This window comes from Oncorhynchus mykiss, chromosome 28 (genome assembly GCF_013265735.2).
Source record: "Oncorhynchus mykiss isolate Arlee chromosome 28, USDA_OmykA_1.1, whole genome shotgun sequence".
Classification (NCBI taxonomy): domain Eukaryota; kingdom Metazoa; phylum Chordata; class Actinopteri; order Salmoniformes; family Salmonidae; genus Oncorhynchus; species Oncorhynchus mykiss.
In genome coordinates, this window is record NC_048592.1 from 31,938,760 (window position 1) to 31,952,109 (window position 13,350).

Consider the following 13,350-nt stretch of genomic DNA (forward strand, 5'->3'; position numbering starts at 1 on the left):
CAAGCTTGTCATTAAGATTAAAGGGATACACCCAAAAATCACAATGCATTTTGAATGTAACTGGATGGAGGCAATTCAGACTAATAGCTAAATTATTCAAAGTGACCTGAATCCCTATTTGATTTACACACAGGAAGTGCATGTTTGCACATGGGATGTTGGCGGCTTATCTTAGCGACAGGCGGGTAATAGCGCTGCTGTCTATTTAACGGTCTGGCACCCAGCTAATGGAGTGACAAGCACAGTGTGTGACCAGTGTGTGTCCAGGGTTGAATACTCCCACAGAGGGCCATAAGGAGAGCTTGACCAGGGGTCACAGGTGCCTGTCACTCTGCCTCACAGGACTGGACTAGCCTAGAACCAGATCTGTTTGTGTTGCCTTGCAACTCTGTTTGGCATGACAATGACCATATGAGTTGGCAAGAAAAGCACAAACACATCTGGGACCAGGCTTGGACTGGACAGCTCCAATACAACATGCAGTCTGAAATATTCTAGTCCCTCTGTCACTATAGGACACCATTTTGACAACATGAAGAAGGTAGAGCTGGTGGAAAATGAGAGAGCAATAATCTGAGTGTTTGTGATTGAATTGATCTATAAAAAAAAAGATAAAAAATCTGCAATTTACCTCCATGGTCTTATTGTAAGAGTGCAGACATTAGTCTGCATTACAAACTTGTCTGAAAATAATTTGAAGTGATACAGGGCAATTTGGCATTTTTGTCACACTTTTAAGATATCACCCCTAGAAAATGGCTGAACACCTTTGGGTTAAATAGATTTGCTTTTTTCAACTCAGTAACATAATTATGTTCCATCATAAAATGTATTTTCATTATCAAATAACTTTCTAACTCAACATATTTTCAACTTGGAAACACAGCAAAATCCCTCTCTCTTCCCAAATAATGTCAGTCAAACCCACTCCTGCTCATAATGCAGTTAATTAAGTTTACAGTACATCTCTGTTTGACCAAAACGTACCATCCTGGCAATGTGTAAGAGCCCTAAAAGCCAAATAGAGCCTCCCTGATCAGAACTGGCCTTTGAGAAAGGGCCCCACAACACAAAAACAAAGGCAGGCCCCTCAATGGCTCAATGGCTCCTCTCTGTGTGGCCCTCTCACTCTTCATAAAGGACCCTGCTCTTGTTTATCCAGGAAGAGGTTTAATGGTCCACAGGGGGGAGGACCATGCTGTCACTTTCACCAAGCTGGGACTAGAGGCTCATTGTTGAATAGGTCCCAAGACTCCTCTAAGGCCAGGCTACTCTCTTCAGAGACAAGAGGGCTACTACTGAGTCTCTGCTCAGGTTTGAGTTTCTTCTAGCCAATCGCCAGCTCCTCTCTCAACTCCTTCCTGTGGACCACCTGAAGTATAATGGATGCATTTGGACTGGTGTTGGGTGGAGGCCGGCCCGAGATTTAACAACAGCTGAGGGTCACTCTACTCAGAGAAATATCAACACTGTTTACCAGTGCTAGCTAAGACATGGGCCCAACCAGTCTCATTCTTCTCCTTTCCCCTCCTTCCTGCCTCTTTTCTTCTATTCCAGGCCTTCCATCTCGCCCCCTGGGTTTGATGCTCGTTTTTCCCATACCTTCTAAAAGGGAGTATGACAAGCTTTAAGTTAGCTTGGCCTGGCCCCTCAGTGTAATCTGTGATGGATGAGTTGTTGGTCACAAAGACAGTGACATGGTGACAGGAACCCTGCTATGGGAAACTGATCTTCCTGACATGTATCGGAAACCTCCGCTGTGACTGCCTCTATGGTGAATTGGCCTGTATTTTTCTTGGGGGCTGTAACAATGTTTCCAAGGGTGAACTCTATGGGCAAATAGTTCACATGCAATGGTGACGCTAAACAAATGCATAGATTATGCACTTGACATCAGTGGTGAATGAATTCAGATACTTGTGAACTAGAGAATGGCCCCTCGTCAACACATCCTATTCTCTTGTCTTTGAGTTATGAGCTTGTTATTGAAAACAAGATAATTATTCTCAAGGACTTACATACTTGGACATGAAGGTTGTGCAGATACATGAATGTGTACCATAACAGGCCAGCAAACCCTTTCATGCTTGGGTATGAATGCCTAGATTTCTCTAGCTGTACATGCATAATGCATCGGTGACTGTTAGTGTCCATATAATGTTGTTCATTATTATCCAAAAGGCAAACACAGATCCTAGATCAGCACTCCTACTCTGAGACACTTTTTGAAGGTCCCATGCTGTCTTTACTTAGCTTTTAAAACAATGTTGTCAAGTGGCAACATGACAATCTGACATCTCAATGGTTGAGTTTTTCGCTGTAGAGACGACCATTGCTGTGGAATGATGTCACATGTCTCAAATCAAGGATATGACTACTGCACTTCATCACTAGCTACCAGACCTTCAAAGATGTTGGCTTTGGTGTCTGCCGGTCTCATTTGAGGGCTCCTTTCTACTCCTGTTCTTATTACGTTTGGCTCTCTGCCCATTTGGGGTTATGGCCAGTGCCATAAAGATACACTTTCACGGCAGGTGTCCCTTCAAAGTAAGACAGCCCCATAACTCAGGATGGTTCAGTTACAACCGTGGCCTTTTAGGCTGTCGGTCTTTCTGACGGGGCAGGCAGACAGGAGACTGAAGGACCACGTGCGAGGCATCTGAGGGTGACCATTGAGAAGGCTTGCAAAAGTTGTATGGGGATTTTAGCAGTGTGTATGTATTCCTGACCCAAGGTGTGGTTTAGAGGGGTTTTTAGCGGTGTGTATGTATCTCTGACCCAAGGTGTGTTTAGAGGGGATTTTAGCGGTGTGTATGTATTCCTGACCCAAGGTGTGTTTTAGAGGGGGTTTTAGCAGTGTGTATGTATCTCTGACCCAAGGTGTGTTTTAGAGGGGGTTTTAGCAGTGTGTATGTATCTCTGACCCAAGGTGTGGTTTAGAGGGGGTTTTAGCAGTGTGTATGTATCTCTGACCCAAGGTGTGTTTTAGAGGGGGTTTTAGCAGTGTGTATGTATTCCTGACCCAAGGTGTGGTTTAGAGGGGGTTTTAGCAGTGTGTATGTATTCCTGACCCAAGGTGTGGTTTAGAGGGGGTTTTAGCAGTGTGTATGTATCTCTGACCCAAGGTGTGTTTTAGAGGGGGTTTTAGCAGTGTGTATGTATCTCTGACCCAAGGTGTGGTTTAGAGGGGGTTTTAGCAGTGTGTATGTATCTCTGACCCAAGGTGTGTTTTAGAGGGGGTTTTAGCAGTGTGTATGTATTCCTGACCCAAGGTGTGTTTTAGAGGGGGTTTTAGCAGTGTGTATGTATTCCTGACCCAAGGTGTGGTTTAGAGGGGGTTTTAGCAGTGTGTATGTATCTCTGACCCAAGGTGTGTTTTAGAGGGGGTTTTAGCAGTGTGTATGTATCTCTGACCCAAGGTGTGTTTTAGAGGGGTTTTTAGCGGTGTGTATGTATTTCTGACCCAAGGTGTGTTTTAGAGGGGGTTTTAGCAGTGTGTATGTATCTCTGACCCAAGGTGTGTTTTAGAGGGGGTTTTAGCAGTGTGTATGTATCTCTGACCCAAGGTGTGGTTTAGAGGGGATTTTAGCGGTGTGTATGTATTCCTGACCCAAGGTGTGGTTTAGAGGGGTTTTTAGCGGTGTGTATGTATCTCTGACCCAAGGTGTGGTTTAGAGGGGATTTTAGCAGTGTGTATGTATTCCTGACCCAAGGTGTGGTTTAGAGGGGTTTTTAGCGGTGTGTATGTATTCCTGACCCAAGGTGTGGTTTAGAGGGGTTTTTAGGGGTGTGTATGTATCCCTGACCCAAGGTGTGGTTTAGAGGGGATTTTAGCGGTGTGTATGTATTCCTGACCCAAGGTGTGGTTTAGAGGGGTTTTTAGGGGTGTGTATGTATCCCTGACCCAAGGTGTGGTTTAGAGGGGTTTTTAGGGGTGTGTATGTATCCCTGACCCAAGGTGTGGTTTAGAGGGGGTTTTAAGGGTGTTTATGTGGACTTATGAATGACTGGCCCAAAATATTGCAGGCCTGTTGCATCCTGGCTTATTGTGGTCCAAAAGGCATCCTGACTAGAAGCAGGACTTTCTGATCATGTTATCATTCTCTGAAAATATAATCATATGATTTTGTATCTGTTTGTTGGATCCTCACCTGAAGCATGGTAATTATAGCCTATGTCCCAGATCTGTTTGTGTTGTTTGTGTCCAACTCATATGGTGTTAGCACGACAATGACCATAGGAGTTGGCAAAACAGCACAAACAGGTCTGGGACCAGGCTGTGGATATTCCTATTCAGAAAACACCAACATGTAGTTCACTCCTCCACAGACTTCGTAGTCTTTTAATGCTGGAATCCTTACAGCTCTCCAGCCTCTGTTTCAGTAAAAAGATGAGGGATGGTTCTGGAGAAATGTAACCACTTTCAAGTTCATAGACAGCGTTATGGATGCAAGGACTGACCATCCATGATATCAAATGTGTAGTTTTAACCATGTTTTTAGGCTTTATAGCGTTTACATTGCTTACAAACATTGGCATAAAACAAGTTTATATTTTGGGTTCTGATGGGGTACGACTCTTGAACTAAGCTCATGATATATTATTTAGAAGTTATATTCTTCAAGAATCAATGGGTGTATATCATTTATAAGTCCAAAATGTGGATGTAGCAACTAAGGATTCTAAATTTAAGGAGTACCACCATGATTTTGTCTAATAATTATTTGCAGCATGATAGATACGTTGTTGTTTTAAAAAGGAGAGATTATCTTTCCAATATTGTATTGGAGCCTCTACAACTCTTTCTCCACAACTCTTCATTGGCATCCCCATTGACTTGGCTATCTGCAAAATACACTGAATAACAATATAAAACACAACATGCAAACAATTTCAACGATTTTACTGAGTTACAGTTCATATAAAGAAATTGGTCAATTGAAGTAAATGAATTAGTCCCTAATCTATGTATTTCACATGACTGGGAATACAGCTATGTATCTATTGGTCACAGAAACCTTAATAAACAAAATGTAGGGGCGTGAATCAGAACACCAGTCAGTATCTGGTGTGACCCCCATTTGCCTCATGCACCTCGACACATCTCCTTCGCATAGAAGTTATAAGGCTGTGGAATGTTGTCCCACTCCTTTTCAATGGCTGTGCAAAGTTACTAGGTACTGGCGGGTACTGGAACACGCTGTCATACGCGCCAATCCAGAGCATCCCAAACACGCTCAATGGGTGGTGACATGTCTGGTGAGTAGGCAGGCCATGGAAGAACTGAGACATTTTCAGCTTCCAGGAATTGTGTACAGATCCTTGCAACATGGACTGTGCACTATCATACTGAAACATGTGATGATGTCGGCGGATAAATGGCCCGACAATGGGCCTCGGGATCTCGTCACGGTATGTCTGTGCATTCAAATTGCCATCAATAAAATGCAATTGCGTCCGTTGTCCGTAGCTTATGCCTGTCCATACCGTAACCCCATCCCCCACCATGGGGCATTCTGTTCAAACTGTTGACATCAGCAAACCGGTTGCTCATGTAACAGTATAACTTTAGTCCGTCCACTCACCGGGCTCGAACCAGGGACCCTCTGCACACATCAACAACTAACACCCATGAAGCATCGTTACCCATCGCTCCACAAAAGCCGCGGCCCTTGCAGAGCAAGGGGAATCACTACTTCAAGGTCTAAGAGCAAGTGACGTCACCGATTGAAACGCTATTAGCGCGCACCACTGCTAACTAGCTAGCCATTTCACATCGGTTACACTCACACTGTGCCATCTGCGTTGCACAGTTGAAACCTGTGAAGAACACACCTCTCCAGTGTGCTGGTGGCCATCGAAGGTGAGGCTTTGCCCACTTAAGTCGGTTAAAACGCCGAACTGGAGTCAGGTTAAGACCCTGGTGAGGACAACGTGCAGATGAGCTTCCGGTTTCTGACAGTTTGTGCAGAAATTCTTTGGTTGTGCAAACCCACAGTTTCATCAGCTGTCTGGGTGGCTGGTCTCAGACGATCCCGCAGGTGAAGAAGCTGGATGTGGAGGTCCTGGGCTGAGGTTGGATGTTCTGCCAAATTCTCTAAAATTATATTGGAGGCGGCTTTTGGTAGAGAAAAGAACATTCAATTCTCTGGTAACAGCTCTGGTTAACAGTCCTGCAGTCAGCATGCCCATTGCACACTTCCTCAAATCTTTGGCATTGTGTTGTGTGACAAAACTGCACATTTTAGAGTGGCCTTTTATTGTCCCCAGCACAAGGTGCAGCTGTGTAATGATCATACTGTTTAATCAGCTTCTTGATATGCCACACCTGTAAAGTGGATGGATTATTTTGGCAAGGGAAATATCCTCGCTAACAGGTATGTAAACACATTGTGCACACAATTTGAGAGACATTTTATGGGATATTTTATTTCAGCTCATGAAACATGGGACCCACTTTACATGTTGTGTTTATACTTTTGCTCAGTGTATAATTGAAAACAACAAGAAAAATATTGAAATGGGGAATCTCCATTGAGATACAACAAAGCATGGGTTGCATGCATAATAACAAACACTCCATCTGGAGTGTCCCAAGTGTCACAAACAAAACCAGGATCTCCATTATCAGAGCAGGTCCCTCAGGTCCCTCTGTCCAGGGCTGCAGATTCATTCTTCCTCATAATTTGATAATAAGAAGCTTAAATTCTCTTGTTATCCTCCCACAGAGGAGACTGGGTGAAGAGCGGTGCAGCTAGAAGAGATTACCATTTGGGTCTGCTCTCCTCGTCCACTTAACATCGGCATCAGGTCAGCATGTTCCTAATTTGGTCAGCGACACTCATTGTCTCATGCCTTGGGCGTTTGGATGCATAAAGTGGGAGTAATATTAACCTCCATGAATGAAAGGTAAACAGGCCTGTTTGTGTTTAGGGGGATGGGGCTCATCATTGTATCATGGTGCATGAGTATGAGGGAGAGACCTGTGGTAGAATGCGGCAGGTAGCCTAGTGGTTAAGAGCATTGGGCCAGTAATCGAAAGGTTTCTGGTTTGAATTCCTGAGCTGACTAGGTGAAAAATAGGTACAGTGCCTTGCGAAAGTATTCGGCCCCCTTGAACTTTGCGACCTTTTGCCACATTTCAGGCTTCAAACATAAAGATATAAAAATGTAATTTTTTGTGGGACACAATCATGAAGTGGAACGACATTTATTGGATATTTCAAACTGTTTTAACAAATCAAAAACTGAAAAATTGGGCGTGCAAAATTATTCAGCCCCCTTAAGTTAATACTTTGTAGCGCCACCTTTTGCTGCGATTACAGCTGTAAGTCGCTTGGGGTATGTCTCTATCAGTTTTGCACATCGAGAGACTGACATTTTTCCCATTCCTCCTTGCAAAACAGCTCGAGCTCAGTGAGGATGGATGGAGAGCATTTGTGAACAGCAGTTTTCAGTTCTTTCCACAGATTCTCGATTGGATTCAGGTCTGGACTTTGACTTGGCCATTCTAACACCTGGATATGTTTATTTTTGAACCATTCCATTGTAAATTTGCTTTATGTTTTGGATCATTGTCTTGTTGGAAGACAAATCTCCATCCCAGTCTCAGGTCTTTTGCAGACTCCATCAGGTTTTCTTCCAGAATGGTCCTGTATTTGGCTCCATCCATCTTCCCATCAGTTTTAACCATCTTCCCTGTCCCTGCTGAAGAAAAGCAGGCCCAAACCATGATGCTGCCACCACCATGTTTGACAGTGGGGATGGTGTGTTCAGCTGTGTTGCTTTTACGCCAAACAGAACGTTTTGCATTGTTGCCAAAAAGTTCAATTTTGGTTTCATCTGACCAGAGCACCTTCTTCCACTGGTTTGGTGTCTCCCAGGTGGCTTGTGGCAAACTTTAAACAACACTTTTTATGGATATCTTTAAGAAATGGCTTTCTTCTTGCCACTCTTCCATAAAGGTCAGATTTGTGCAATATACGACTGATTGTTGTCCTATGGACAGAGCTGTAGATCTCTGCAGTTCATCCAGAGTGATCATGGGCCTCTTGGCTGCATCTCTGATCAGTCTTCTCCTTGTATGAGCTGAAAGTTTAGAGGGACGGCCAGATCTTGGTAGATTTGCAGTGGCAGACCACATACTCCTTCCATTTCAATATTATCGCTTGCACAGTGCTCCTTGGGATGTTTAAAGCTTGGGAAATATTTTTGTATCCAAATCCGGCTTTAAACTTCTTCACAACAGTATCTCGGACCTGCCTGGTGTGTTCCTTGTTCTTCATGATGCTCTCTGCGCTTTTAACGGACCTCTGAGACTATCACAGTGCAGGTGCATTTATACGGAGACTTGATTACACACAGGTGGATTGTATTTATCATCATTAGTCATTTAGGTCAACATTGGATCATTCAGAGATCCTCACTGAACTTCTGGAGAGAGTTTGCTGCACTGAAAGTAAAGGGGCTGAATAATTTTGCACGCCCAATTTTTCAGTTTTTGGATTTGTTAAAAAAGTTTGAAATATCCAATAAATGTCGTTCCACTTCATGATTGTGTCCCACTTGTTGTTGATTCTTCACAAAAAAATACAGTTTTATATCTTTATGTTTGAAGCCTGAAATGTGGCAAAAGGTCGCAAAGTTCAAGGGGGCCGAATACTTTCGCAAGGCACTGTATATGTGCCCTTGAGCAAGGCACTTAAGAAGAGCATCTGCTAAATAACCTAAATGTTTAAAATGGCACTGAATCCACAGTGCTGGCTCTCAATCCGCCATTGACAGAATCGGTCGACAACTGACTTTGTAAGTGAGATGATGAGGGTAAACATTGTAGATATAAAACATTACTGCCTTGCAAAATTGTTTTAGCCTGTAATGTAGACCTATTGTCTTTTATACGAGTGAATTGATATATGACCTTGTTGATAAAATTGGGTCTTATCTCTATGATGTCCTGACTTGAACCTGTTAAAATTACACTCTCACAACAAAGGCTATAACTGCCACAGAGGCTATAACTGCCCCAGTCTACAACTGCCCCAGAGTCTACAACTGCCCCAGAGGCTACAACTGCACCGGAGTCTACAACTGCCCCAGAGTCTACAACTGCCCCAGAGTCTACAACTGCCCCAGAGGCTACAACTGCCCCAGAGTCTACAACTGCCCCAGAGGCTACAACTGCCCCAGAGGCAACAACTGCCCCAGAGTCTACAACTGCCCCAGAGTCTACAACTGCCCCAGAGGCAACAACTGCCCCAGAGTCTACAACTGCCCCAGAGTCTACAACTGCCCCAGAGTCTACAACTGCCCCAGAGTCTACAACAGCCCCAGACACTGCACCGGAGTCTACAACTGCCCCAGAGTCTACAACTGCCCCAGAGTCTACAACTGCACCGGAGTCTACAACTGCCCCAGAGTCTACAACTGCCCCAGAGTCTACAACTGCCCCAGAGGCTACAACTGCACCGGAGTCTACAACTGCCCCAGAGTCTACAACTGCCCCAGAGTCTACAACTGCCCCAGAGTCTACAACTGCACCGGAGTCTACAACTGCCCCAGAGTCTACAACTGCCCCAGAGTCTACAACTGCACCGGAGTCTACAACTGCCCCAGAGTCTACAACTGCCCCAGAGTCTACAACTGCACCGGAGTCTACAACTGCCCCAGAGTCTACAACTGCCCCAGAGTCTACAACTGCACCGGAGTCTACAACTGCCCCAGAGTCTACAACTGCCCCAGAGTCTACAACTGCCCCAGAGGCAACAACTGCCCCAGAGTCTACAACTTCCCCAGAGTCTACAACTGCCCCAGAGGCTACAACTGCACCGGAGTCTACAACTGCCCCAGAGTCTACAACTGCCCCAGAGTCTACAACTGCCCCAGAGGCTACAACTGCACCGGAGTCTACAACTGCCCCAGAGTCTACAACTGCCCCAGAGGCAACAACTGCCCCAGAGTCTACAACTGCCCCAGAGTCTACAACTGCCCCAGAGGCTACAACTGCACCGGAGTCTACAACTGCCCCAGAGTCTACAACTGCCCCAGAGGATATAACTGCCCCAGAGTCTACAACTGCCCCAGAGTCTACAACTGCACCGGAGTCTACAACTGCCCCAGAGGCAACAACTGCCCCAGAGTCTACAACTGCACCGGAGTCTACAACTGCCCCAGAGTCTACAACTGCCCCAGAGTCTACAACTGCACCGGAGTCTACAACTGCCCCAGAGTCTACAACTGCCCCAGAGTCTACAACTGCCCCAGAGTCTACAACTGCCCCAGAGGCTACAACTGCCCCAGAGTCTACAACTGCCCCAGAGTCTACAACTGCCCCAGAGGATATAACTGCACCGGAGTCTACAACTGCCCCAGAGTCTACAACTGCCCCAGAGTCTACAACTGCCCCAGAGTCTACAACTGCCCCAGAGTCTACAACTGCCCCAGAGGCTACAACTGCCCCAGAGTCTACAACTGCCCCAGAGTCTACAACTGCCCCAGAGGATATAACTGCACCGGAGTCTACAACTGCCCCAGAGTCTACAACTGCCCCAGAGTCTACAACTGCCCCAGAGTCTACAACTGCCCCAGAGTCTACAACTGCCCCAGAGTCTACAACTGCCCCAGAGGATATAACTGCACCGGAGTCTACAACTGCCCCAGAGTCTACAACTGCCCCAGAGGATATAACTGCCCCAGAGTCTACAACTGCCCCAGAGGCTACAACTGCACCGGAGTCTACAACTGCCCCAGAGTCTACAACTGCCCCAGAGGATATAACTGCCCCAGAGTCTACAACTGCCCCAGAGGCTACAACTGCACCGGAGTCTACAACTGCCCCAGAGTCTACAACTGCCCCAGAGGATATAACTGCACCGGAGTCTACAACTGCCCCAGAGTCTACAACTGCCCCAGAGGATATAACTGCCCCAGTTGTGTATTGCCTCAAAGCCTCTGACCACAAATGACGGCCATAACCAAAACCCTTTCCTCAGGTTGTAGATCTCAGACGACCTCTCCCCTTTGTCCCCTGAACTCTGGTCTTCCCTCTCAGCCACTCTCCTCTCCTTGGCTGTCCTAAACTCTGTGGGAAACTTCTCAGCACATTTGTGTCATCTGGACATTGTTTGTCCTGGAAGATAATGCCCCCACTTTGAGATCCCGCTTCCCTTCCATACAATCCCCACCCTCCCAGCTGAAGAGGTGCTGTGTGAAGTATGGTGCCCAGCTAGCCTATAAGTGAAGGACTGGGGGTTAAAAGGTGGTTTTCAACCAGCATCGCAGCACAGCAGCACAGCATCTCAACTCCCTCCCCACTGCTGTAAATGTGCCATTCCATCACTTCTATTCCCCTGCTAATCTGGTAACTGTCAGTGATGGTCTAATGGATCTTAATGACTGATTTGATGGTGATGATAACTCTAGAAAGGAGTCTGGCTACTTGACCTCTCCTCAGTCATTACAGCTGGTGATTGGCCGTATGGTTGTTAGCCGTATGGTTGTAGTCAAGCTAATTTACAGTCTGATTGATTTATGTTGATGTTAGTATTTTACCTATAACTGTAAACTTTAAATGTAAATAAAGGGACAAACTTCATACCGGTGCAACGCTGCTCTGCATTCCATACTAGCTGATTGATTGAAAAGACAAGTTATTATTTATTTTTATTGAATTTGACCCCTTTTTCTCCCCAATTTCGTGGTATCCAATTGTTGTAGTAGCTACTATCTTGTCTCATCGCTACAACTCTCGTACGGGCTCGGGAGAGACGAAGGTTGAAAGTCATGCGTCCTCTGATACACAACCCAACCAAGCCCAGCCCGCCACAGGAGTTGCTGGTGCACAAGGACACACACCTACCGACCAAGCCCTCCCTAACCCGGGCGATGCTATTGTGCGTCGCCCCACAGACCTCCCGGTCGCGGCCAGTTACGACAGAGCCTGGGCGCGAACCCAGGGACTCTGATGGCACAGCTGGCGCTGCAGTACAGCGCCCTTAACCACTGCGCCACCCAGGAGGCCCCTGAAAAGACAAGTTTTAAATGAATTGTAGATTTGAGTTCAATCAACAAAATGCTAAACCTCAAATTCAATTTGTATTTTTGGGTTAGTGTCCAGCTTTGTTTTAATGGCTGAATAGACTTGTTGTGCACCAAAGCTATAGGCAGCTGGCCCCAGGCATAAGCGACAAAAGCGGTTGCTTAGGGCCCCAGTTTTGGGAACTTCTATTGAGAGTAAGAATAGTAGTACACCAAGCGCAATTTCTAAATTCGGCTGTGCTTCAGCAGTAGTTGGTAGTTAGTCTAGCCAGCTATCTAAACTTACAGTTATCATTGCCAAATACAAACCGGTAAGCAGGACACATACCCTTACCTCTAGGGGGCCCTCAATGATTTTGTTAGTAATTCTCACTCAGATATCATACTGTATTAACGTGGCATAAGTCATTGCAAAATGTGTAACTACGCCCCATGAGAAAATGTGTAGAATTGCAGGAAATTAACTTTCAAACTTACATTTTTCTCTCCGCTATCAAGAGGGGGACCGTTAAAATGTTTTACTGCTAGTTGGGGGGGCTCCCCTACCAAATCTCGCTTAGGGCCCTTAAAAGGCTCGGGCCGGCCCTGGTTATAGGATAAGTGATATTTGAGTGAACACCCCAGTACTTATATTGTGCTCATTTGGTGATCATTAGATATGTGTATCGGGACAAATATTTCCCCACAATTCATGTTTACCTCTTAGTTTTGGTCAAGAGAGGATTACTCTGTTTCATGCCATCCCTGGCAACTTTGGACGCTGCTACTTTGTCATTTGAATTGTGATGTCAGCTCAGACCAAGGACACAATTGACCCGATGACCCCTGACCCTTATAAACCCTGGGGTTAGAGTGCTTTATTCAAGGTGTTGCCATCTGTGGGCCCCACTCATCCCTTTCCCCCTAACCCCCTCCTTCCTCATCTCTCTCTTTTCTCTCCCTGGTACTATCATCTTCTCCTGTGTCCAGGGGCAGAGGGGTGTGAAGACAGGTCTCTGTGGACGACTTGTTTGTCTCGATCAACTTTTAAACCCCAGAATAAAAGAGTGAGAGAAGCTCTTAAATGGATCTCCGTGAGGGGAGATGTAGTATACACCTACACCCATGCTTGTGTTTGTTGGATTTGTGTTCCAGAATTTTGTCTTCTCTGATAACATGTTTGATATAACATGTTTGATCTTTTGCAGGGTCTTTCTTATTTAAATTATTTCTAATAAATCATAATACAAATTATTATTATTCAAAAGTTATTCAAATATATTTCCAAATGGATTACTGCTTAGATTTTTTTTTAAATCATATCCATATGTTAAC